Source organism: Ambystoma mexicanum, chromosome 6q (assembly GCF_040938575.1).
Source record: "Ambystoma mexicanum isolate Mex_15411 chromosome 6q, UKY_AmexF1_1, whole genome shotgun sequence".
Lineage (NCBI taxonomy): Eukaryota > Metazoa > Chordata > Amphibia > Caudata > Ambystomatidae > Ambystoma > Ambystoma mexicanum.
This window is the reverse complement of record NC_090937.1, coordinates 1025509115-1025531089: the sequence shown is the minus strand read 5'-3', so window position 1 is coordinate 1025531089 and position 21975 is coordinate 1025509115.

Sequence of the window (21975 nt, the reverse complement as noted above, 5' to 3'; positions counted from 1 at the left end):
TCTGTGGGTTTCGGACTGGTGTAAGGAGCCACCTCTTCAGGGGATAGCCTGCATCACCTGTATGTGGGCAAGAATGTATGCGTCAGGGATGAGCTTGAGTGATGTACATGTAATGCCACCATGAATTGCATTGAACATTGATTTTGCAGCAGTTTCTTCTGTGCTACTGGTTTCACACCGTGCAACCGCTATATTGTTATTGTTATTGTTATTTTGCACTTATATAGCGCCTTATATACCATTGGTATGGTCTGAAGGCGCTGGTAGGTTGAACGTCCTTGGGAACCGAAGTTCTGATCAACAGAGAGAGTAGGGAGAGTCAAAAGGTGCGTGTGAGCAGCGGGTATGTGTGCAGCTCGTGCGGTACTTGTGTAATAGCTGCTTCTTAGCGGCACATGTGGTGGTTGAGAGATCAGGATAATGTGTCCGTTCAGGCAGGATTTATCCAGGACGGATGTGGCTGCGTTAGACCTGAGGAAAACGCCTGGCTGGGGGTGTGAAACCAGAAGTGTTTACATAGATTGATGTGGAGTAAGCGGTGTTAGTATGGGAACAGTTATACTGAATGGTGTCATAGTATCTCTGTGTTCTAGTTGAGTGGTGATGTAAAGGAGAGAGTAAGCGTGGTGGTGTGATTTGATGGGTTATATGCTCTTTCAATGTGCACATTTATTAATGCAACTTTTCCCAGAGAGGGTACCGGGCAAACTACAAAAATCATTTTCCCACGAGAGGCTAATGGGCGGTTTTCTAATTACTATTTTCCATAGAGAGGCTATTGGGCACACTTCTAAATTCAGTTATCTAGAGGCTATTGGGCACATTTCTAGGTGCAACTTTATGGAGCGTCTATTGGATATACCTCTATAATCGACTTTCACAGAGTGTGCCACATGTCTCACATGTGCCGCTTCTGAATTCCAAGGCACGAGGTATGCAGGGGTGGCATGTGCCTTGTGAGTGCCGATCCACTGTGTCCGTTCAGGCTGTTTCTGTAGGTGACCTGGCACGTGTCCCGTGAGGGTTGCATTCACATGATAGCGGGAATGCAGTCTGGCTCATCATTACCCCAGTGAACAAGACTGTTGCCCATGGGGACAGTCTGTGGGCCTTGCTGTCTGTGTTTTGGTGCATTGTTCTTCCAGTCCATCATGTGCCTCCTTTGGGCACAGTCATGGGGAACAGGCCTTTCTGTAGGAGCTGTTGGTGACGTGCATGGACGTACATTACTTTGGAGTGTATGTGGTCACGGTATGGTCAATGCACTTGTAGGTGGTTGTGTCAGGGTTGGGTGACACCTTCATTGACATGTCAGGTCTTCTTAGGTCAGGCCTCATGTATCCAGGTGTCAGGTGACGTGAGTGCTGCCTCAGGGTGTGTTGTGGCTAATGCTAGTCGCAGCCAGTTGGAGCATGCATCATCCCCCCCCCTTCCCGCCAGTTGGAGCATGCATCATTCCCCCCCCCTTCCCGCCAGTTGGAGCATGCATCATTCCCCCCGCCCTTCCCGCCAGTTGGAGCATGCATCATTCCCCCCCCTTCCCGCCAGTTGGAGCATGCATCATTCCCCCCCTTCCCGCCAGTTGGAGCATGCATCATTCCCCCCCCCCTTCCCGCCAGTTGGAGCATGCATCATTCCCCCCCCCCTTCCCGCCAGTTGGAGCATGCATCATTCCCCCCCCCCCTTCCCGCCAGTTGGAGCATGCATCATTCCCCCCCCTGCATTGGTATGTCAATTACACACCCACTTCACATTTCAATGCCCATGACATTGGACTCACCGAGTAGCCAGGTTCTGGGCCCTGCCTGTTGCTCCATGTAGCGTGGTAATGTAGAGTTCCTCAGGACAAATGAATCATGGGTTGATCCGGGGAATCGGGCACAACAATGTGTGAAGATACTGTTGGAGTCACAGACCATTTGCACGTTGATTGAGTGAAATTGTTTGCGGTTCCGGTACGGTACCTCCTGGGCACGTGGGACCGTCAATTCCACATGGGTGCAGTCGATGGCACCGATGCAACCAGGTATGCCAGCTAGTGCATGGAAACCCACTTTGGTGTTGGCAATCTCCTGGGCAGTCCGTGGTAGTGAGATGTGGTCATCTGTGTGCTTGAGGAGTGCATCCAGCACTTGCGTCAGTGTACGCGAAAACGATGGTTGTGATATGCCATGCAAGTGCCCTACTGTGTGCTGGTAGGTGCCTGTGGCCAGGAAGTGGAGCACGGACACTACCTTCAGTAGGGGGGGGGGGTGGCGGTGGGTGTTTCAATCATGCTGGCGATGTCGTTGTGTATCATGTCCACGATGGTGGTGATGGTGTCCCGGTCCAGTCGATACAGGGTGTGGATCTGCTCAGCGGTGAGGTTGAATGGGTTGGGTCTGACGCGTGGGATTGGGGGCTGCCTGCGTGGTAGCACTGGCTGTGCTGGTGGGGCATGCTGGGCCTGCCTTGCCCTCCTTCTCCTCCTGCGTCTCCTCTGTGCAGCCTGTTGTTGTTGTTGTAGTTGTTGTTGTTGTTGTTGTAGTTGCTGTTGTAGCACTCGCATTGCTATCAGGTCCTCCAGCCCCAACATTGCTAGTCCTATCGGTAGCATTGTGGTGTGTGACTGGGTGTGGGCAGGGGTGGGGTGTGCTCTTTTTGTGCTTCCTGTGTCTGTATTGCCTTCACCTGTGCTGTTTCTGTGCACCTGTGGCAGCTGCATTCACTTGACTTGTCCCTTTGCGGTTGATTCGCGATGGCGTTGTTAGCGCCATGGCGGTAAGGTACTTTACGGGCTGGGTGATGGCGTAAGGTGCATGTCCGCTTGGGTCGGCATTCGCGTACCTTACCGCCATGGCGCTAGTTACGGTGTGGGAGATCGCGTGCACGCGCCCTTGGCGCAGTTAGCGGCAGCGTTGTCTACGATGCCGCTAGTGGCATCGTAGTTAACGGTCAGGGGTCGTAATCGGCCCTAGCGGAAAACGATGGCGGTAATCGTTTACCGCCATCGTTTTGCGCTTAGCGCCAGGGTCGTAATGAGGCCCAATGTGTGCAAAAATCCTTAAAAAAGTACAATTCTCTATGGGAGCAACATTGGAATGTTACAAGCAATCATAAGCAATAGATTAAGCAAAAGCATACCATTTAAAAATGAATTGAAGGTTTAAAACAATTGATAGTAAAAATAACACGTGTAAACCTTTGCAAAAGTGCTCATTCCCGCCTGAAATTAACCACACGGTTTTTGATGAAAATGGGTTGGAGTGTAGCTATAGATCTTAGGTACACTCGGGAAGTGAAATGAAGTCTCTAGCTATTAAACTGAGGGAGATATGCAATGTAGAATAAGAGGCGTTTTGAAAATCAAAAAATCAAAACAGAAAAGAAAATCAATTTGGACAAGAATAGTTTTACTCTATACTAGAGCATTCAGGCTAGAATATCAAAGAGGCACACAGTAAGCTCCAGGGTTGATTCACGAGTTCAACACTAGTTTCCCAGCACCCGCCTTGGCACGGTCCGGACCAATCTCACAAAATAGGATTGATAGCTTAGGATTTAAATTACAGGAATTACTAAATAGATAGCGCTTGCACTAGAAACCAATGACAGGGTTGCAATAAGGATTCTGACAAGATTACACGTTACTAAGGTAGGACAAGGCAAGGTAAGTTATGCTATGGTTCCATGGTTCCTATTGATACTCACAGTCCACTTGTAATTTGAATTTTGAACAATCAGCGCTCTGGATCATCACACGGATCTGGTCTAACACAGGACAGCCGGACAAAATCAGCAGGCATGGACTGGATACAGGGTAGCAATTCTGGTTACTGGATAAGATAGGGCATCAGCGGGATGGCAGGTTTGCAGCAGGCATAAATGTAGCAGCAGAAAGCCAAGCTGGTTTAGGAAGCTTCCCACAATTTGGGTAATGGGATTTTAGAATGGAGATGTCAGATTGAGGCCTTGCTGGGAATGGGGTCAGCGATGCATAGGCATTGGCTTTGCAAAGAAAATCTTGGACTGAGGATCACAACAGGAACAGGATGAAGGAAACAGGAACCGGACGCCATGCAGAAATTCAGGAAGAGAGTCAGGAATCAGTGTCTGTCCTGAGTACTAGTCAGGGGCCCTATTTATAATGCCAGATGACATCATTACAGTATATGACAGGGGCAGGATTCACTATGCCCGCCTCTAACAATAGGACTGGGCAAGGGCATAGTCTCCGACTTGCTCACAATTGGTTGGATATCAGAAAAGTGATGTCATGTGCATGAGGTGATTTTTACTGTATCTAGAAACTCCCACATTTACTTTACTGAAAATCCGATTTTGCTGACAACAGATATTTATGCAGTTGCCACCTCTTAGTAAATCAGATACACAGGTTACCTATTCTGTGCAGCACAGATTAGTCCAAACCTCCAGTCTATGCGACCTTGTTTCGCCTTTCTGACACATTTTGGTAATTTTACACATTAAGGATTTGGCCCACAATTCCCCAATGTTACACGCAGATGCAAATTGTCCCCATGGATGTATGTACAAAATTTGACATTTGCAACATGGATGCTTTTCTGGTAATACAGTATATATCACCATTTCTGTCCAGCGTGTGTCACAACATTCTACCAAATTTTCAAACACAGCCCACAATCCCACTTCTATACTGTGAGAATTCCACATTTTTGCCAATTTTGGCAGCTGAGATATAAGTCTTTTTAAAGTTCTTTATAAGATAGTATTAACACAAATGGGAGTCATTGTAATTTTATTCTTGCCAGCTAACACCAACTGGCAGTTTCTTCCAAGGAGGATGGGCGGCCTCTCTCTTAATTGAAGGTTTTATTGCCCTTCACACTTGACAGAAGAGTGTCCCAAGACTGCTATTGTCCCAGCCTGGGGCACAGATGAATGTCAGATGAGCTTGTGAAGTTTATTTGTCCTGGTCCATTTAAAGTTTTTTAGGCTGGCAATTAGCACTTTTGGTATCCTGGAAGTTTATTGTGTACCTCTCTTCCTGAACGAAGTTACAGGGCTGAACAACTGGTATTTCTTGAGAGCTTGCAAACTCAGCCTATGTGTTTTAACCTTTATTCTCTCATTTTAAGTCTTGAATTAAACAACCCGGGGGAATCAAAATAGCCTATGTATGTATTATCACCAGCCACGTAATCCTTTTACATTGCTAAGTAAATAGGCCTTTACTCAATCATTTCTTTTTAAATAGGCCATTTTTCTTCAGTCAGCAAATCCAATTTTACCACATGTTTAATAACTGCTAACATTTCTTTCTTCTAAATTCGATTTTCATCTCCAGCAAATTCGCTCTTGAATGATGCTGGTGTTGTTCTGCAGCATGGATACATTATAACAGGCATGGCTCAGCTATTTAGAGTCTTTCTCTGAACAGCTGATTTTTAGATACTTTTGCAAAAGAAATGAACGCGTTTCCCGTTTAAAATGAAAACCAAGAACCTGGTTGATTTTTTTTTCAGAGTTGGTTTGACAAGGCTTGTCAATTAAGAATTATGCCCGGTTTGGCTGAGCACAAGGACTTCTCCTGAGCCTGGTAGGGTTTATTAATCAGAGTGGTTTAAAAATGAATGGTTGGAATTAGTGTCAACGCAGTTTTTGCAAAGAGTTAAAAAGTTCAATTTTAAAAGGGAATCTTGTTTCTTTCAGCAAGGCAATGCTGCCTATTTACTTAGTTCCATGTTAAATGTTGCAGAGCACACTGGCACATTCCTGCAGTGTGTACTCTGTTCCCCCCACCTGAAATGTGTGTGGCAGGGTGGTGCAGCCATTTTTCCGGTGGTTGTAAAAAGGCAATTTTGAGATCCTGGTGTGCACAGGAGTCAGCACAGCCATTTTTCTGTTTCTTGCACCAATGCAGCTCAGTGATGCAAGGCAGTGCCGTTGAGTGTGTCAATATATCCCACACATCCCCCCGACTACTCCTGGGCTTTCCAAGTCGAGGGGGAATTGGCCAAGTGGGATTTCTCTTTGGGTCACAGCAGAGTCCAGCAGGTATGAGTCCCTCTTCCATGAGAGAACGGTGCTTCCTGCTCCTCTTGTTGTCTCTGGTCGGAACGTGGAACAACACCTCCTTGCTTTCCCTGAGATCTTCCTTTCATAGTGTGGAGCGACACTTCCGGATCTCCTTTGGTTTCTCCCTATCAGGTTGCCGGTGAGGTCCTACTTGGTTGTTAGATAGTTGCAACCCATATGACTCTTTAAAAGAGAACACAAACGGGTTACGACAATTTCCCACTAACTGTCCTCCATTCGGGCTGACAGCAGTGGGATACGCATTAATTTAGTGACAATTAAAATATTCATATGCTTCAGATGTATCCGCCACTAGGTTTTCTACGGACCGCTCTATTTGTTGCAAAGTGTGCCTGGGGTGGCAACTCTTTAGCTGATAGATGTGGACGCACTTCTCTTCTGTCAAGTCACCTTTGGCGATGCAGATTCTGTTGGTGACTGGTGAGATTTTGTCTACAATTTCAAAAGGTCCTCGCCAGCTAGGCAAAAATGTGCACTCTTTGGTCTGGTTCCTTTGGAAATTGTACTAGTAGACTCTGTCTCCTACTTGGTATTCCTTTTTGGTAGTTTTTAGATCATACTGAGTCTTCATGCCCCCTGCAGATCTTTCTAGATTCCGCTGAGCGTACGCAAAAGCATGTTGAAGGTGTTTTCTTAGATTCTCAACATACTCATGAGTGGTGGAGTCATTCATCAGTGTCTGCTCCTGTGTTCTATAGAACAGATGCTGGGGTAGCACCATCCTTCGTCCAGTCATCAGCTCAAATGGAGACATCTTAGTTGCAGAAGAAGGTGTAGATCTGATGGCGATCAGGACAAGCGGTAATTGGATGTCCCAACTATGCCCAGAATCTGCCACAAACATTTTGAAAATGCTCACAATGGTTTATTTTATTGTGGACATGGTATGCAATGTTAAGTTTCCTTTTTACCCCAAGTATCTCCCACATCTTTGTCATCACCTCGCTGGTGAAGTGACTACTTCGGTCTGACTCAATCCTTTGGGGTAGTCCAAAATGCGAGAGGATGTGTTTGATGATCAGGGCAGCTGCTGTTTCTGCCTTTCAATTTGGGGCCGGGAGGCATTCCACCCATTTGGTAAACAAGCATGTTACGGTTCACATGGACTTGTTCCCCCTAAAGGAATCAAGGGCCCTATGAAATCTACTTGTAAATCTGACCAATGCAGTGTTATCCCCCTCTTCTGGAGAGGAACTTGGTGTGTGAGTGATGTTGGCTGAAATGTACACACACAAGAGACCCGTTCAAGTATTGATCGAGGTCCTGCCCCATGTGTGGCCAGTATGCCACCTCTTGCAAGATTTCAAATGTAGTATGAAACCCCTGATGACCGGCTGTGGCCGCATCATGGGCGTGACTTAGCATCAGGCTTTGGAAAGAGGTAGGGACCACCCACTGGTCACAGCCAGAAATGGATCTCCTTACCAACAAACAGTCTTGTATTCGGAACATTTTTGGACATTTCATCAACACCCTGAGGTCCTCTTTCCCAATGTAATTGGTATCCATCAGGGTAAATTTCTCAGGGTCCTCAATGTGTTGATAAAACTTACCAATAATCGGATCCCCTTTTTGTGCCATGATTAAATCAGCATCTGGGGTCTCCTTACTCCATTGGGCAGTTGAGAGTTCATTGTGAGTATTGGCCTGGGACCTAGTGATAGCAGTGTCCTGGATTTACCCCAACAGGGACTCAATCTCAAGGAGATCCCCCTGGATGGCTCTGGTTTTGGCCAGCTATCGGCTAGGTCATTTCCAGTTTTGTCTGGCCCCTCTTTTCTGGAATGACTATTGATCTTCTTCCAATAGATGGTCATCCCACTGTAGAGGAGGTCCCAGACATGGCCTGCACCCCATCCCCTCAGTGCAACGTACCAGGCGCATACTCGCCAAGGTATGTGACGTATGAGGAGCAAATGAATCAACAAAGAGCTGCACTGGCACTCTGCCCAGTATACATCAAAAGATCCATAACTGTTGAAGCGCCCATAACCAGACAACCCTGTGCAGCACGGTACCCTATCAGACAGCCATACCAGCCACTGATACGAAACAAAGAGTACCTAGAGACGGTCCATGAAGAGACCCAAAGAGCCCTAATGGAAGGCCAGTTGAAATGACACAAGCGCCTGAACAGATTCGTGAATGAACAAAAGCGGCTATCGAAGACAAGCACGTCAGTGCGAGTAACTACAAAAATAAATGTAATGGACACAGAGAAGAGACAATGGGCCTCATTACGACCCTGGCTGTCCGGAAATAACGGTGGCGGTAAACCCGCCACCACCGTTGTTTCCGGACCGCCTGATCCCAACCCCTGCAGGCGGGAGGTGATGTTCCCGCCAGGTCTGACCTGGCGGGTTTAACACCTCCCGCATGCAGGCGGACGAGGAAACACCGGCAGCATTACGAGATGCTGCCGGTGTTTCCATGATCCCGATTCCCATTGAGTCCCACAGGACTCAATGGGAATGGGGATTTACACCATTCCGCCTCCGTGATTGCCGGAAAACCGGGGTTGTAATGCCCCGGTAATTCCGGGAATCATGGAGGCGGAATGGTAATACGAGTCCGGCGGTAACCAGGCGGATTTACTACCGCGGTTACCGCTGGACTCGTAATGAGGCCCAATGTTAAAACGTAAGAAAACGTTGCTACAAGACAAGATGGAAGCAACCGACCAGTTAAACGTGTGTAAATAGGCTTGTAACGCAAGAGGCTAAAGAAACGATACTGCTTGCAATGCTTCGTAGAAGATTAGAGCGGCAAGCGCCAACTATACAACTACCTCAATAAGACACATTATGCAAGTGCAACTCCATTTTGTAAAAGCAGAAATGCACCCAGGCTACCAGAGGCCTGACAGGGCAAGTTTTGTAACCCAGCCAGAGGCAGGAGAAGGAGCGGAATCAAAACTCAACAAAGAGCAGCTCATGCCTAGGAAATCGAGGTCAACCAGAGAAAGGGAGGAGAGCATCAGCTAACAAGACTCAAAATTCAGAGCATACCAGCCTGCCCCATGAAGGTCAAGATAAGGGGGGCCCATGTAGGTGGCGAGGCTGAAACAGAATTAAATGCCCTAAAAGCTGGAAACTGAAGCAGATTCATGGTGAACTAACATGTGACCAGCCAGGCGCGAAGAGGTACCACCGCCTTATGTCATCCAGGGCCTGAGGATGCCATAACTTTTCCCGATAAGAGGCTACAGTTTCGAGGCCAAACCCAGCCAACTAATTGACACATAGCCCTAAGATACTGATTGATGGAAGGGAGGCAGGGTGAAACTTGGGACACCAGGCACATGGTGTCCATTCTGCAGGCTGCTAATTAAAATGGGGATTTATGTCTAGGCGTGTAACCTGCCCAATCACAATGGACCTAGTAATCTGGAGTCCTATAGATAGTAGAACCAATAAGACGTTGTACTTGTAGTGACGTCAATCACGTGTGATGTAGTGGGATGGGCGTAGACGCCCACCCGATAAGAGTTGTCCAATCCGCATGCCCTATTATCATATACAGATATAGCACCCATACTTAAGTTACCTTTCCTAACAATTGTATTGCATGTCGAGTTTTTGTAGAATTAGACGTCAGTGATGACGAGTTTTGCCTATAACTATTGCTGTTCGACTGAAGTTCGAGGTAGCTGGAGCGAGACAGGTGATCGCAATGCTGCTGATTTTCATTTGTTTCTCTGTTTGATGTACTTGTCATTAAACAGACTTCCCTTTGCCAAATTATTGAGTCGTGTTGGAGTAAGTGAATCCTGCACCCCCAGTCCTCACATGGTGGCGCTATCTTGTCTTACAGGTACTAGAGGGTGCGCACTGATCTATGAGCCCGTCAGTAAAACCCCGCTCCTCAGTACACTTGGTAGCAGAGGATTGATTAATATAGTTACAAGACACCTATAGACTGACATCACGAAGTAGCTCTGGGCCTTCGGTAATATCACGAGTCCTTTCGCCATTACGGCTGAATAGACTTAGAAGCTCCCCGTGGACAATGATAGAGTAAGTCCATAACAAATCTGCAGTGGGTCTGAAGGAACCCACCTTTCCAAGCATAACCCTTCTCATCCCCACAAGCAGCCAATCGTACGAAAAAACCTTAAAGGGCTGGAAGAGGAAGGGGCAGTGATCCCGAAGTTCCAGAGAGGAAAAGATGCGAGTGGTGAGTGAAACAAGAAACTCGTTACTTTGGCAAATGTCTTGTAGGCATTAGAGCAAGTAAGGGAAAGGTAACAGTGGGTGGCAGAGAAAAAATTAAAATAGTCAGAAGTAGAGAAGACTGTATATATATATATAGGGGTAATGACTCGATACCGGGGGGACACCCGAGAGAAAAACAAGGGGTGCCAGGGCAACACCTGAGATAAAAACGAAGGATTACCAGGGGGCACCTGAGATAAAAACGAAGGATTACTAGAGGGGAACCTGAGATGAAAACGTAAGGATTTGCCTTGTTCCTGCGCTTTAATACAGTGGTCAGAAGAAATGTGAACTTATAGCCCATATAATAAGGGACAATTAGACTACGGTGATGTTTAAAGACGCATCAAAGGAGTTTGTTTAAACTCCATGACGGGGTATTGATTAGAAGGCAGGTATTTGTATGACCAGCTGGTGTCTGTCTAGTCTGTCAAGTGTCTGTCATATGTGTTCTGTTGTACGTCAAATGTTATAGAACCGTATCGTTGATTGTCCGAAATGAAATCTTGTTTTACGCGATTCTGTAACTGAGAGGGAATCGCCAATGAATTGATGGTTTTGAGTTAATTGATAGAAAAAAAAGTTTTGCGGGAAAAGATTGGAATGGAGCATGCATATCTGGTGCTCGCTCATAATAGTAAAAGGATAACAAACTGTATAAATATTGTTGGTAACGGAATTGAAAATGGAGGAGGTCACCCCACTTGCGCATCTGTGTATGCAACTACCTAAGCATGCTCCTAAACTAAAGAAGTATAGCACTGAGTGGGTTAAGGGTACTGCCCACAAGATGTCTATGCCTTGGCCACAGAATGGGCCCTTATCTAAAGCCGTTTTACAACATATGAATACTTTTCTACATGCCACATATACAGGCAAGAAGCTAGAGAAACGTCTTGCTGTTCTAGAATTGTAGAAGATGTTTGAAGAGACAAAGGTGAAAAAACCACCCACAGACTGGAAACTAAATGTATGTAGGGAGGGGGGTGAGACGCCTACCGCGCCGCAAGCCCCGCCTGAGCCAGTTATTGAAGGGAGTAAGACAGAGGGGCTTTACCTGCTAAGAGAACTTAAGGCAGCCACGGGGTATGGCAATCCTGCATATGAGTCGCCTACATACAGTAGTGATGACAATAAGGGAAGGGAACAGGAAAACAATATTGCCTCCATGGTCTCGTGGGACAAGGAGAGATGCGAAGATGAAGGAAAAGATCGGGCACAGAGTTGTGCACCTCCTGATAAGGAAAGAGAGGGAAGTAAACGAAAGGGAAATGAAGGTAGTATTGATGAGATGGGGGGCCAGATATTGCTGAAGTTGGATGGAAAAGAAAGTGATGATATAAGGCCAAGAGAGAGATCTGATGAGAAAGAAAGGAGAGAGAGAGAAAAAGAGATGGAAGTAAGGGATGAAAGGACAAGAAGGAAGGATAGGCTGAAGCGAGAACAGCTATATCGCGAAGAGCAAGAGAAACAGCTCGATCGCAAACAAGAGGCAGCCTAAGACCACTACAGAGAGACTAAGGCGAAGGATGGAAGAAGAGCAAAGGGTATGTGAGAAAAGAGCAAAGAGAAGAGAAGAGGAGGAAATTAGAAGGGCAAAGGAACGTAGAAACGAAAGGATGAGGGAAGTAGACAAGGCTAGAGAAGAAGCAGGAAGCGCAAGGAAGTAGATGACGAAACAGAAAGAAAGCGCAGATAGAGGGCACAGGATCTTGAATATCTGGAGCAGGAAGTTAAAAAACCCAATCCTGTTGTAGAATGGGAAGACATAGAAGAATTATTTCCTGCGAGCGACTCGGTGCAAAGTATAAGTGGGACAAATATTGAAGATGACTTCGACACAAGAAGCATTGGGGAAACGATTGATAAAATATACGATGAGATGGGGCTAGAACAGATATCCGATGGAGGAAGGGAAGATGAGCGCTTAGAGAGCACTCAGCTATATGACACTGAGGATGTCACCCGAAGTAGTGGGAGCAGGGGACTGTCCCTAGACAGGCTGGAGATTGGGCAGAACGAAGAGGATGCAAGGAGTTGTGTAAACTGGGAGTATTCAGAATCTGACTCCGGTGGGGAAATGGAGGATGTGGCACACGAGGAAGGGGGACGGTGCGAAAAACGGCTCCCAGGAGACCGAGGGGTACGATAGTCAGACGCTAGAGAGTCCACAAGTAGGACACCAAAGTCTGCCGCGCAGTCCGGCCGACATGAAGGAACACCCCACGGTCAGAGAGGGGCGCCAGCACCTGCCTATGCAGATAGATTAAGGGCATTGCCAGGGAGACGGCAAGGCGGAAATGCCACCCCAGCGATAGAGTGGAGAGCTATCGGGAAAGAAAAGGAAGACTGCGTATTCCAATTCCCGCTACTAGAAAAGGGGGGAGCAAGACCAAAATATATTCCATGGCCACACATGGACCGAGAGAACTTAAAAAATAATCTTCCAATGCTGACATCAGGAACCGGGAAGTCGATACATGAGTTAGAGAAAATGACGGGGGGTGTCACCTTAGCTATGGGGGACTATAAGGGACTTCTAATTGCCATACTTGGTGAAAGAGCAGACGATGTATGGAAACGGGCAGGCTACCCTCGGGTAACCATAATTGACACCTCCCATGATGGAGCACCATTTAATAATTGCAGAGCAGCGGTGTGGAAAGCGCTGAGAACGCTATATCCAATAAATTCAGATATGGGAGCTATAATGACTCGAAAATGAAAGAATCAGAGGATCCGTTGATTTATATCCAGAATTTTCAAGATGCGTGGGTGCTCGAAACGCATGAGTCTTGGACGAAATCTATCCCTGTATTCTACCAAATATTATGCCAAGGGTTGCCTGAGCCAGTGTAAAAACAGCTCAAGAAATTGGTAGGAATAGAAGCTAAACCATGGGCTGAAGTACAGTTGACAATTGCACATTACTGTAGATTGCTGCAAGAAAAGAATCGGGAAAAGGAAGCAACCCGTAAGGATGAGGAGGTGCAGCTGGTGCAAAAGAAACTCTCAAAGTATGCTCTCGAGGGAGCCATGCTGACAATCCCAGCTGAACCACGTGCACAGCAGGCGACTAACCCAGTGCAGAATAACCAAGGTAGCGTGGGATTTTATCTGAGGGGAAGGGGTTTTGGAGGAAGAGGATGGCAGAGTAATCAGGGTGGGTTTCGAGGTAACCAGGGAGGCTTTCAGAATAATCAAAGTGGCTTTCAGAAAGCGCAGAATGGCAGTCCAGCTACGCCAGATGGACAGATGGCCCGACCACCGCCAGTGTGTTGGCTGTGTGGAATGACAGGACATGTGGCACGCGTGTGCAGAAGCCAAGGCATGTGGCAAAATAGCCAAGGGATAAGGGCAGGCATGGTGAATCAGCCTGCCGTCCCACAGCAGGGCAGTGCACAAAATCACACAGCGCAGCAGCAGGCGCCAGGCCTGCAGCAAGGTGCACAGCAAGTGGTTCAACCCCCGCACATGGGGAACGTACCACAGGGACAATCCCAGCAGGCACCACCGTATACAGTGGGCCGAACTTATATATGAAATAGGAGAGCTCACGGGGGACTCTGATGTGTTCTATCCTATCAGTGACGCCAGACCCTAATAGGGAATCTAGGGTGAATGTCGTCATAGTGGGTAAAGAATATTCCTTCTTAGTTGACACGGGTGCGACGCGCTCGTGCATATGAGAAGGCAAGTTTTCCTTGTCCGGCGAGGCCATAGATACTCAGAGTTTCACGGGAGCTCACAGTAGAGGTCCCTTTACAGACATACTCCCTGTCTCTGTGGGAGAGCGCAAAATGAATGTACCCTTATTATATTCACATCAGACCCCAGTAATCATCCTGGGTCGGGACTTAATGACTACGTTGAATATGACAATCTCATTTACTGAGAACGGTATAGTGTGCTCCACTCCAGGAATGCATTATTCGAACGTGTGCATAATGATCAGAGGATACTCAGGACGCATAGCCATGAGAGCTATACCGTTAGAGCCAGAAGTCTTCGCATATGGGGTGCGGGTGCTAATGGCAGGATTGCCAGGCCTCGCAGATAGAACTATGAGGACGCCTGATGAGTTTCTATTCAGACCCAGAATACCTATGCACGAAGAGGAGGGACAAGTATTTCCCTTAAAGATACAATCTGCTGCAGTGCGAGGGAAAGTGGTATTGGTTGAAGGATATGACGAAGGCAGACAATGGTGTGCGATTATCGCCATCGAAGAAGGGTATCGAGTAACTGACGTCACCGATAACGATCTGTTCGAAGAACACCCTGACCTAGAAGAGACAAGGGTGGAAGTAAGTCTCATATTTTGGGTCAAAATGATCAAAAGGGAGGTGCCAAAGAGAATGATGTTGGCGCTGATACGTCCAGAATACTTTGATGACTACATGGCCCAAGTGCCTGCCGCGGTATGGACTACAGGGCCCTATGTCGTAGGCCTCCTGAGGGGGGCAGGTGAATTGAAAATTAAACTGAAACCAGGAGCAATATTACCAAGAGCACGACAATATCCTATGTCCAGAGAGGCAGATGAAGGAATCGCGAAGACAATTTCTGCCATGATGGAGCAGGGCATTCTAATGACGTCAGAATCACCTTGCAACACAGTGATTTACCCTGTTAACAAATCAAAGGTAGGGTCTTGCCATTTAATCCAAGATTTAAGAGCATTAAACGATATAGTTGAAGCCGAATTCCCTCTAGTCCCTAATCCATCCACAATTATATACAACATACCCACTGAGGCAAAATATTTCACTGTGATTGACTTGAAAAATGTGTTTTTCTCAATCCCGTTGCACCGTGACTCTCGAAGACCTGACGTCATTTACTTTCAGACAAATGCGCCTGAAAAGCATGAGGTTGCCACAGGGATACTGTGAGTCGCCATCCATTTTCAACAGAGTCCTGCAGATGGACCTAAGCAATATTGCAGTAGACAGTGTTGTTTTGCAGTATGTGGATGACATTCTGATCTGCAGCATCACCGAGGAACAATGCAGGTGCAACTCTGTCCAGCTACTGACTATCCTGGCTGAAAAAGGATATAAAGTTGATAAGGAAAAGTTACAATACTGTCAGCGAGAGGTGCTGTACATAGGCCAGCTAATCACACACAAAGGGAAAAAGGTAACCCCAGAAAGGGCTGAAGCTATCATGAACACGGCTAAACCTCTCACGATAAAACAAATGCAAAGCTTCTTAGGCCTGTGCAATTATGTCAGAGCATGGGTTTTTGACTACAGCTCGTATACCAAGCCCTTGCTTCAGGCTTTGAAGAAAGCCCAGGCAACAAAAGGAGAAATTGAATGGACTGAGGCAATGGAGAAGTGGTTTGCAGAACTTAAGGGGGCAAATTGTGCGGCCCCAGTTCTCGGGATTCCTAATTATGCAGAGGAATTCTACCTGTTCTCACATACCGATGGCAATTTTATGACGGTAGTACTCGCTCAGTGAACCTCACTGGGGTACAAGCCCCTAGTGTATTACAGCAAAGTTTGGACACGGTCATGAAAGGCCAATTCCCATGCAAACAAAATTTAGCTGCTGCCGTGTTCGCCATTGAAAAGGCATCATCCATTGTGATGGGGTGCTCCATGACATTGTACGTCGAGCACTCGTTATTCGCCATATTAGAAAAACCAAAGGGCACGCTGACATCTCAGAGGGCATCCGCATATGAAGTGATTATTATTAACCCATCGATCAAAATAGTGCAATGTAAAACTGTGAACCCAGCCAGATTCATAGCTGAGCCAGTCACAGAGGTCGAACCTATACATGACTGTCTGAATTATGAGTAATTCTATGATGAAATCCACAGGGTAAAGGAAAATGCCCTGGCAGGTGGCGGAATCGTGTTCATTGATGGTTCTTTGAGAATCGATCAAGAAGACGAACAAAGATATACAGGCGTGGCTGTGGTAAAACACCTAGCGAATGGAGAGTTCCAAGTACTCGTCAGTGCGTGAATACCCTCTCACTATTCTGCGCAAGCTTCCGAACTATTGGCGCTGATACTCGCCATTGAGAATCATGCAGACCAGGAAGTTACTGTGTACAGTGACTCTGCCTATGTGACATTCACAGTACATGCAGGTCTAGCGCGCTGGAAAAGGAGGGGCTACCTCTGAATGGACGGTACACCAGTGCAACACGCAGCCTTATTGGACAGGTTGATAAAGCACTACAGCTCCCAGTGGGCATAGCGGTCGTGAAATGCGCCGCCCACACCAAGGGGACAGATTTTGTGTCACGTGGAAACCATGAAGTGGACACGGAAGCCAAGTGCATGGCATCCAAAAATGAAATAATCATTGACATGGAGGTGGCACGTACACATGAGAGGATGATGGTAGCACAAGCCACACCTGAGGCCTATAGTAACATGGGGCAGACTCAGCTAATGGAACTACAAGGGGAGGCACCTCAGGAGGATAAAAATTTGTGGAAGCGTCGAGGGTGTTCCTTAAACCCCTCTGACGGGTTGTGGAGGTAAGACAGCACTGGTAACCAGTGATGTCTGTCACCCTGCTAAAGGTAGTATTAGAACAACTGCACTACCCCATCCACATGTCAAAAGAAAATCTAGCCGCAACGCTCGTAGAAGACTGGTTCACGCCGAATTTAGCAGAGCATGTTGCATTTTTCATGGTGAACTGCATAATCTGCCAGCAATTCACCGCTGGGCACACATTAAAAGTAGTGAGAGGAGTTATCCCCAGGCCAAATGGACCATTTCAGCACTTACACATCGATTATGTCGATATGATTCAAGTGTGCAATGGGTATAGGTATTTAATTATGGTGGTGTGTCTATTCTCTAGATGGATAGAAGCAGGTCCCTGTACACACCCCGACGCTACCTGTGAGGTCAAGTTTCTGGTGAGGGAAGTGTTCCCTAGATGGGGGGTGTGTGAGGTAATGAGATCAGATGATGGGGCTTACTTTGTTAATTCAGTTTTTTAACAGATTAGCGTGTTGCTTGGTATAAAGCACAAGTTCTCATCGGCGGATCACCCAGAGGGGAATGGGATATGTGAACGGCTCAACGGCCTATTAAAGGAGAGGATAGCCAAGTTGAAGCTCACATTAAAAAAGGGATGGTTGCACTGTCTACCACTGGCATTGTATGCACTTCGGAACCAACCCAGCTCCGACCATCATCTTACGCCGCACAAGATAGTTACAGGCAGAAGGATGAGGACCCCTCTTACCCCCGAGATAGAGCTAGATGTGATGCCCAGCCGACTAGAGAGGTTCTGGGAACAGAAATGCAGGAGTACCTTAACTGTATGACATCCAGCGCCTCTGTCATTTCAGGCCTGCTGCAGCGATGGCGAAAAGGGGACAGCGCAGCACAAAACACATCAGGAAGTGCTGAAGCAGACACCGCGCAAAGTCTACATGTGCCCCTCGTCTTCCCTGGTGACAAAGTGCCACGATTCAATGGCCCTTTCATCGTAGAGGACTGCATCCCTTCCGCCGTCAAGCTCCAGGGCAGAAGGGCATGGATCTTCATAAATTACATTAAACCTTATATAGGAGAGAGCCCTTAAGCTACATCTAACCACGAAGAAACCACAGACAACGGGGAAGAACTCCAGCGCGTGCAGACAAGATCCATGACGAGGAAGAAGGATGCATGAGCAGTGAAATAAAGGCGAAAAGAACTCAGTTTTAAAGTGTGTTTTTTAAACAAGACATTTTCGCAAAACAGTGAAAGATAATAAAGGACATAAACAAACGACCTGTGCATCCTAGTTGCAGGGTAAAGAGAAGCACATCCAAAGCCACAACAACATTGATAAAACAAATTTTTGAAAGCACGTCATGCCCAAGTAGTACAAAGAAACAAGACTCTGATAGACTGCAAATAAAATATTTTCTGAGAGTGTAACACAGTATCCTGAAGCAACCAGTATCGAGACTTTGTTCACAGAATTTATGGTACATTCCAGCAGAAGTCTCAAGTGGGATGTACTCACCTATTTTCAACTCGTGGTGTTATCTTATCCGTCACTCATAGGGAGAGAAGCCAGAATCACAGACATTATTCAAGATCCAGCTAACAAAAAAGTAATCAATCGACTGCTGACTGTCATCACGGAAGCCTTCGCCGAGCTACTCGAGCACAGCAAAGAGGAAACAAATGCTTCCACCGCCAGTAGACATTGATGAACTCACATTTAATTTGTTCTTTCAAATAATTGAGAAATGCCCAGGACTTGTCGGGAGAACAACTGACACACGCACTTTCATCAGAGACCCAAGAAACCTAGCTCAGTTAAACCAGCTGTGGACTAAACTAAATCACCTCGTGGTAGTCCACGCAACAGGAAAGTGTAGAGACTGCGCAAATCAAAAGAAAAACTAATGACCAGGACCCAGCAAACACAGGACAAATGTCCCTATCACCCGAAGACACCCGGCTGGCACACAACGTCCTGCTTAGACTAGTCACAGACTCTCCGGAAATGGTGGGGAGTCCTGCAGATGTTGACGTCATCACCTTCCTTAGAGATCCGGCCAACGCCCCACACATGGGCACACTCCTCCACGGCACAATGCTCCAGGTGGAGCTATCCAACTTCCAGCGAGTGTACCTTAGGAGATTCCAGTAAGACTTTCACTGTGGGACAGATCGAGGCTAGAGATGCAGTTCTTCAACCACTCAGCCGCAGGACAGATCGAGGAGAGCAAAGACAAGAACTACACCATCCTATTTTTTCTTTGTACTTTCCCTCTAGTTTTCCATATTTTTTACTTTTATTTTTATTTTTATTTTTACAACATTTTATTTTTGTGTGATTTTTATCAGTTCCGTCTTTTCATTCCTTCTCATTTAACTGGTTCTAGCACGTCCTCAGGACCAAAGCAAATTCGAGGAGTGCACTGAGACCTTACCTGCTATAGATATGCATTATGAATGTGATGTACCAAGGTTGCTAGCCTAACCCTTTTCCACAGTCTAGCAAAAGGAACTGTACTGCATACTCAGAGATCACCGACAGCACCCACAAGAGGAGGGACATGAGAAGGAATAAATAACTGACTATGAACTCGTTCGAAATGGGGACCCAGAACAGTAACTTGGTTTTACCCCCAGCAGAAGAGCGCCCCCACTTCCCTGGAAGAAAATGTTGCAAATTGTCTTTAAGAACGATAATGTGCATATGTATAGTAATTATTATTGTTTTTCTGTCATTAACAATCAGAACTGCTTTCTTTATTGGGGCACGAAGTGTCCCAATCTCAGTGCACCCACAAGATATTGAACGTCTGGGGCCTACAAAAGCACACAGACCCTATATAGTCATTCCAGTCCCAAGAAAACCTGATGGTAAAATTAACAAACTAAAATTAAATGTAATTAGCAGTGATTTAGACACATTTGAGGTAACAAATGAAAAGAAAAGCTGGACACAGGGTCAGCACGGAATGAATGACGAGAGCAAGTGTCAATGGCTACAGGGCCTCCAACGAAGGCTGCAGAGAAGGGGAGACAGCCTGCCGAACAATCAGTTCCAGAACATAGTGGAAGTAACCAAGAGAAGGCAAGTGAGAAACCCAAGAGAGAGGGCATAGCAAAATCCCTCGAAAGAACAGAAAGAGCCACAAAGGAACTCACAGAGAAAACACAAGCACTGATAGATTATTTGTACCCAGTCATAGTCAGAGCAAAGAAACTGCACGAGGAGCTGAAAAATATAACTACAGAGACTGTAATAATGAGCATGCCAGCTCAAACACTGCTAACAAGCACCAGATCTACAAAACAGCCACAAGTTGGGGAGTTGGTGAGCCAATGGCGACCGGAGAACCTCGATGAAACATTACAAAGGAAAGGAAAAGAAATGAAAAACAACATATGGTACCAGCACATGAAGGAGTAGGACGAAGAGAGTCAGAAGGAGAATGCTTCGTCTGTGCTCTCCTGCCATACAGCATGGGCAAATCCAAGATCTTTGTGGCTGTAGAAATTGATGTACCCACAGCACACTGTATGTCACATGTAGCAATGTGCAACACCAGAGGACAATTTATGGGAAGAGAAGCCTTGCTGATATGGGCCACCGAAAAGGACTACCCAGACGAAGTTGGCTACGTCCAGGACATTAAAACAAGAAACAGGGTGCACACCAGGAATCACGTGATCCGATACGAGAATCCTGACGTCAAAGGATCAGGAACACGATGGGTGACAAAGCCGAGACTGAACATTCAAGGAAAAACTGCAAAAGAGGCACAAGTCTGGAAGAACAGAGGCCAAATGCAGATCTGGGGACAGTGGTTTCCACAAATGGATGGGAAGGAGTAGTGATCTGCCAAGCTTGAATGGTCCTTGGAGCCTGCAAGGAAGCAATAGAAAACTCTCAAAAACTGTGCAAACCCCTATGGCCAAAGCTAGTAAAGTTATTAACATGGGTCGAAGATAGAGGGGGACCCCTGCAGATAGTGCCACTGGAGAGCCCGAAACTATGCTTCAGAAAAAACAGCCAAGGAAGACGGGAGAGAATCTAAACTGCGGTCGAATCTTTGAAGCTCCAGGAATGACACAAGGAACCGCAGTTATTATGGACCATTAATGGGCGTGTGGATCCAAGGCATACATAAGGCTACCGAAAAACTGGGGAGGCATATGCACACTAGTGAACATCCGCGTTCCTGCGCTAGTGATCCCTAAGAATGACCTGAAGTTGGACAGTTTCCCAAAAGCAGATGCTCATCTAAGAAGAAGGAGATCTGTGGAACTGGTATCCGGGATGAAGAGAGAAAATTACTTTTCTACCAAATCAGAAGAGGCATTCCATGCAATCCCATATGAACACAGGCTGTTCAGCCTCACCTCAACAGTGTTCACCACAATGTTCTGGCCACACATCCAAATTGGAGTGAATGCTAAATGGTTGCAGATAACCAGATGGGAGTTATTGCACACCATCAATACCACTATAAAAGGATTTAACACGATCAAAGAAGAGCTGCAAGCAATCAGACTGAGGACCCTCCAAAACAAATATGTGCTTGACATGATCACAGCAATGGATGGAGGTGTTTGTTCAAAAATCAGAGAATCATGTTGCACATTGGTACCATCACATGATGAAGAAAATGGAACCTTAACAGAGGCCATAAGTATGTTGACAAACTTGAAGAACCGGATGATCGATGAAAGTGATGAAGTGGACGATGACAGCTGGTTTGGAGCCCTGTTCTCATTGGTCCCACAATGGAGGGCAGATATATTCAAGTTTCTGGGAGCTTTACTAGCAATGGTACTGCTAGGATTCTGAGTTATCAAGATAATCATTACACAGTGCCAGAAAACTGCAAAGAAAGCCATAGGGATGAAAATAATGGTTGATGTTGAGCCAGGGTGGAAGTCCAGAGACCTGACTGATGAAGAAATAAGAAACTTTGTGAAGGCCAGCAAATTTGAACCAGAAGGAACAAAGTTCACATATCCTAAGAAACAAAGAAGATATGAAGGAAAATGGATCTACTGCAGCCCAAATGGACAATGTCAGCTAATGACATGGAACAAAGACAAACATGTGAAAACAGCAGGTTGTTTGAAAGGGGTGATAAAAATATGGACTACAAAGACTCACACATTCACACCATCATGTACAAACCCTGACGACGATGAACATAAGACCAAAGAATCAAAATAAATAAATACAAA